The sequence below is a fragment of the Haemorhous mexicanus genome, chromosome 3 (genome assembly GCF_027477595.1).
Source record: "Haemorhous mexicanus isolate bHaeMex1 chromosome 3, bHaeMex1.pri, whole genome shotgun sequence".
Classification (NCBI taxonomy): domain Eukaryota; kingdom Metazoa; phylum Chordata; class Aves; order Passeriformes; family Fringillidae; genus Haemorhous; species Haemorhous mexicanus.
Genome location: NC_082343.1, coordinates 63,119,239 through 63,125,708, shown reverse-complemented (window position 1 = coordinate 63,125,708; position 6,470 = coordinate 63,119,239).

The following is a 6,470-nucleotide window of genomic DNA, read 5'->3' as shown; positions in this document are numbered from 1 at the left end:
ACCACTGGACATGAAAGATCACTGCATTAATAACTATGAAAATGTTGACTCAGTGATTAAAACTGAAGAAAAACAAAACCAACCAAACAAACCAAAATAAAAAACCCCAAACAAACAAACAAACACACACAAAAAAACACCAGAAAAAAATCCCCAAAACCAAACAAGCATCAGAAGTCATCAAGGTACAGAGAAAAACAAAATTACTGTCCCACCTCCTGGTAAGATGTGAATACAAGGTATGTTTCTGACTTCCTCTTACCTGAGGTGATAGAGTAAGAAAAGGTTTAAGAAGGGCAACAAAAATGACCAAAGTTCAGCAATGGCTTTCAAAGACAATGTTACTCTTTGACCAGAGGTGAGGACAATCAAGAAGATGTGTGAAGCCATAAGTAGCATGGCAAAGGTAAACATGTTGGGCTGTTCCTTGACCAAAGAAATCCCTGCCAAAGCCAAAAGGACAATTCACACTGTGAAACCTACTCCCATAGGATGTAGTGAATGCCATGAATTTATAGGGATCCAAAAGCAATTAAGAAAATTAGTGGAAGTAAATCTCATTAAACCTCATTACCTCAGTAAACCTCAGGCACATGGAGAGATTCCTGGGGCTGTCCTGTGCAGTGCCAAGAGCTGGACTTTGATGATCCTAGTGGATCCCTTCCCAGTCAGGATTTTCTGTGATTTTGTGATGGCTATGGAACACAGGGAAGTGACAAGCTAACTGAGAAAGCATCCTGGGAACTACAATAAGGTCCTTGTTCCATGTTTCAGTCCTTCCTCAAGCATTCACTGTTGCCTACTGTCATAGAGACACAGGTAACAAAACTAATCAGACCTTCGAACTGGCCAAAGGCAGTCTTGCTCACAGCCCACAAGTTTTGCTGAAAAACTCCAACTTTGATTCAGAGATGAGAGGGTGAGATGGCAAGAAAAAGCGCCTGCTTAAACACAAGTTGAAACTTCAACAAAGCTTTCCAAGTCCAATGACATCATGCTGAAGCAGCCAGCACTGATCACTCTGCCAATTCTGCTAATGGCATGGATGAGGTCATTTCTCTCCAAAAACAGGCAGTCACTCCACACTCAGCAGTGCTGGAGAAGCAGTGGGTCACCCTTCAACACAGCGTACAGACACACTTCCAGCAGCAAACACTCCTACACACAGACTGAGACTTCCTGTGCTCAGGAACGCCTTTTGGAACATCCCTTGAGAGCATGAGGTCCTCTAAAGCATACTTATTTGGAACAGCTATGCCTTCTGGGCTTACATGGATGAATAGTATTTCTGGCCTTTTCCTCTGTACAAAATGTAGGTGAAGCACGCTGGCACAGATGGAAACACCATAAGGGTAGACTTTTTTTACTGACTGCTCAAATAATGCTAAAGGGCTTTATAAAAGAGTAGAAGAGCTAAAATTACCTAAAAGTAAGAGTATAGACAAGCTAAGAACAGCTACTCTAAACAGGATTGCTCACACTCTGCAAGGAACCTTCAGGAAGTTATTTTGTAAGCTTAAGGACATCTCACCAGTACAGAGACTTGTAAACAGTGCCTAATAGATGGACCTGGGATCCCAGGGCTGCCATCATCAGCATACCTAATTATACAGTTTACTGGTACATTTTATGCACTAATTATTTTTTCCTAGAACCAAGTGTTTTTAGAATTTACTACGCCACAGCCACAGGTGCATTGGCAGAAAAAAAATAAAATAGTTTATTCCTAGCATTACCAATGGTTTTTCACTGGTTGAGCAAGTATTTCTGTACTTGCTACATTCCTCTTTATAATGATCCAAGAGGATTTGTTATAAGCAACTTAGAAATTCTTTGGAAAAAATTCAGAGCAGAGTATTGCAATCCTGTGTATTCTATTCATAAACCCCGAACACCCACATTGTAGTTGTACAGAAAAAAACTATTTATGCTGAGCTTTCACAATAAATTTCATTATTCTTAACAACAGCAGCATTCAAAGAGAAAAAATTAGCCAATTTAAAAAGAAAAAAAAAGAAAGAGAAGAAAATCTGCTCAGCCTCACGCTGTTCTCCCTGCCTCGAAGTGCCACTAACACCACCTACAGATCGTCTCCTCATTCCAGGGTGGGGAATGTGGGTATTTTCTTCTGATTCCTCCGAGAAGACCTGCAGTGAGACAGGAATGGAATGGAATGACAGACACATTTGTCTGCATGGAATGACAGACATGTTCAGTCTACAGAACTGCCACATTTTCTCAGCTTGTAGAGAACTGGAATAAATAAAATCCTCTTCTGAAGGATTTCATTTCATGTTCACATACTGGCCTATCATTAGCTCAACAATACTTTAACAGTAAGACTCTCATTAAGTAAAACCCCCATATATCAACAGAGTAATTCTCCCACATTTCCTTCTACCACCTAGCCAAGGCAAAAATGTAAGGAAAATCAGGATAACCTCTCAGCAAAGACCAATAAAAAATGAGAACATATCATCTTGGTGGAAAAAATTGAACCATTTAAAAGGTAACTGCATAATATGTTTTCTGAGCTACTTTTTTTCAAAAACATAACTGAACTCCTACCTATGTCAGAATTGTCTGTTCTTTCATTGCTAAACACCATGAGAAGAAAAATATTTTTTTCAGTTCACAATGGCACACTAAAAGCACCAGCAGACATTTTTGCCAGTGCTCCAAGGTTGCACAATAAGGTTTCAGCCTTATCATAACCCAAGAAATGCTGCTTATTTCAAGATCAACAGTAATCCAAATAGATATCACCTGGCTGCATTGTAAGATTTTGCTGTCATGGAAGCAAAACGCTGCACTGAATGAGGCTGATGCACAGCAAGCAGACAGGAATGCTGCAATGGACACCTCTCTGCTCTGCCTTTCACAGCCATGCAAAGCCCCACGACAGCCTCAGCAGGACTTCAACTACTCAGGTTCCTGCTGGAAGAAACTCTCTTTGTGCAGGCTGAAGGAGAGTTATGAATAAAGACAGCTTTTGGCAGACTGTAGCAGAGGAGGAGCATCCAGAACAAGGGCCCAGAAACTCATTTGCCTTACAACTCACAGAGCAAAACGTGGGAACATATTAGAATATAATAAAGACAACTAAATCAGGTAATACACAGTAAAAACTTCAACTAAGCCAAAAATCAGAAGGCGGCAAGATTTTAACAAAAATATTCTTCTGAGACTAGGGAGAAAAGAGAATAAGCAAAAAACCAGTTTCTAGCTGCTAATCCAACACAGCTCAGGATTTGGCACCTCAGACGTTTCCAAGAAATTATGTGTTCCTACATTTATTCTGGATCATTTGGAGTGTGTTGTACATCTGCATCTTGACAAGCAGCAAGGGATATCAAAAAGCACTCAAGGCTGTGATTTTCTGCTGTGCAAAGCTTTGTCTACTCTCAGTTTCGCCGTGTCCAGAGAACTGGACATCGAAGCTGTCCCTGCCTGATGCACCATCTCAGACACATGAGTTATGCGCTGCATCACCAGCATTTTCTCATGCATTTTCTCATTTTTAATGCATGAGAAAAATGCATTAAACTAAACACATGACATGTATTTAGTTTACTGCATCGTGGTGCAGCTGCCAGCACGTCTGAAAGCAGACAGGGTGACCTCTCCTCCAACCGGAATCTCCAAACGCCCTGACACCAAAATCCCGCCGGCTGGCTGCGAGCTCCAAGCGCAGCTTTCCTCCCCGACCGGCCAGAGCACGGGTACGATCTCTCTCCTGTCTGTGCTCCGGAGCCCAAGCGAAAGCGGCGCTCTGGCTGTGACCCCGCCGCAGAGCGGAGCGGAGCGGAGCGCGGCCCCGCACCGCCACCTGCCGCCGCCCCGCCCGGCTCTGGAAACACGGACAAAGCGGGGGCGGGCCGCGACACCGAGCTACAGCCGCCCGTGGCAGCTCCCCGGGGTTTCTGTTCTCGACGGCGGCCCCGCACACGGAATAGAGAAGCCGTAGGAATGACCCCCCGCTTGTCCCCGGCAGGCGGTGAATGACAGCGGACGGCAAAGGCACATCCCCGCCTGTGGATAACCAGGCGGCGGGGTCACCGCTCGCAAGGCACAGGGAATGATATGGGAAAGGAGCACAGAACTGGCTGCCCTGCAGGACCTGATCTAGCGACACAGCATGTGAGCAGACTGCTCACGGGAACCAAGACAATTTGTTCTCAAGGGAAAGCACGTAACAGAGGCAGAATGATAACACAGAGGACAAAGCTCATTCCACAAGTGAAATACAGTGACTGTGGCTCTCAGTGCAAATGAGCATTAGTTATTTGTTTTACAGTGCCACAGGGGGAAGGAAGGATACTTTCAGTCATCCCAGAATGGACTACTAAGCAGTAAAAATATCTGCAGGGCTTTTGAACCACCACCACATCCTATGACACATGAATGGCAAGTTGTATTCCCACGATGGTTTAAATCCTACAAGTGAAGGCTGTCCTTTGTTACTGCCCAGTTTTAGATCCGATTATCCCCCAGAGTGAAGGTAATTCCCAACAGCCCTACAAGCAGAGAGAGAAATATTTCTACCCACCTCCTCACCTGCATCAACACTTTCAGCTGTGGGTACAGCTCAGGCTGGAAAAGAGCTCAGTCCATAGGGTGGGCATGGGCATGAATTGTACTAACCAGAGAGGCTGCACCCCAAAAGCCAGCTCAGGAGAACAACTGCAGCTTCAGCAAGAATCACCCACATCACGTCAACAAAGAAGATTTAGAGAGCAGGCAGCAGCACAAGTGCTTTCTCAGGCCTCCAAAGGCCTGATGCCAAATCCTGATGGCTAGCTGAGAGCTCCAAGCACAGCCTTCCTCCAAGGCCAGAGCATGTATATGATTTCTCTCACACTTCTGTTCTGGTGCCTAAATAAAACTGGAGCTTATGCTGTCATCTCCCCATTGAACAAAGGACTCCTACTACCTAGTTTTATGAAGCTCGTAGAAGCTTAATTATTTTCTTGACACACGCCTTCCCTCCCACTGCATTTGCCAAAAATTACTAAAGTCTGCCAACAGACAGAAAAGTAATTAGGGGAAGACACACACAAGGTAGCAAGATTACCCCAGATAAATTTCCTTTGGAACCCAGGCTAAAAATTACAGCATTGTATTTATTAACAGAATCCCCTGAAGCCATACTTGTGATTGCTACACTGCTGTAACTGGCAGTACAGCAGATTTTTAAGGCAATTGTTGGAGGATCATTATTTGGTTTCTACAAATCAGATTAATTTCACCCCATTCTAGCCAGAAGCCAGCCATTTATGAACACTTTTCCTATCTGTTAAATGGGGATAATAGGTACTTACCTATTTCAGATGTGGTCTGTGTGCAACAGACCACAGTGGTACACAAACAGTGGTATAAATATTTTTAAAGCATTCTTCTACATAAAAAAAATTATTATAAATATTGCTGCAAGATTAGCACATGCACATTTTATACTTTTTGAGTGGCTGCAACCTTTTAAAGATAGAAGCACAGCAGGGAACTAATCCTAAGATGCATTTAAATGTAATACCAAGGAAACAATTTCTTTAGCAATCTTTCACCAAGTTAGCTTGCTGCTGCAATTTAACTCAATACTTAGGAAGATAGTGTGGTTCACTGGAGAGTTACATTGCTTTTAAGAATGTCTGACAAAAAAATAATGGGCTGGAAAAAGTTTCAAGCAGGCTTTTCTCAAACATTTCCTTCTTTGTTGGTGCTCACTGCCAAAAAGTGCATCTCCTTATCCTTGAATTCATCTCAGTCATGCCACGGACAGAAATTCAGCCAAGATATCCAGATCCATTCATCTTCCTGCTCCCAACTGTCTTCTTGAAACCTCAGTGGGATGCTCTGAGATGCTGCTTGCTGACTTGCAATGTGAGCTAACCCTGTCTCGCTGCTGCTCACACAGGGGGCACCTGGTTGGGATGACACCTTTCCTCCTGGTACCCACAGATATCCAGGGACAGTGCATGTGCTTCACACAAGGTGGGGAAAACACGAGGCTATGGAAATTGCGTGCAAACTCTGCCGTCTTGGAAGAGCAGCCAGCGTGAGAAAGGTGTCTACATCTCATACAAGCACTGGGGACCTTTCCCTTCCTTCCCCTTCCTTCACCAGAGGGTTTTTGAGCACAAAACCATTGTAACATACTCCACAACATCCAGGCAGTGGTAAGAGGGACCCTCACCTGCTTCCCTACCCCTTCCTCTCCCCAGTCCTGGCTGCTCTGCCTGTACAGGGTTACACACAGCACTAATCTGTCAACAGGTGAAAAAACTCCTGCATCCGTGTTTCCCAAGTCATCAGTCAAACAACAGTGGCCTACCAAATCACCCCAAATAAGCAACTAATGCAGCACTGTCTTATTAATTACAAAAGATTCCTATCAGCTTACCTGAATATGTTTTGGGCTTCCCACTTGTGCCCTAATTTAATTACTTAATTAGGAAGAATTAAGAGCCGGT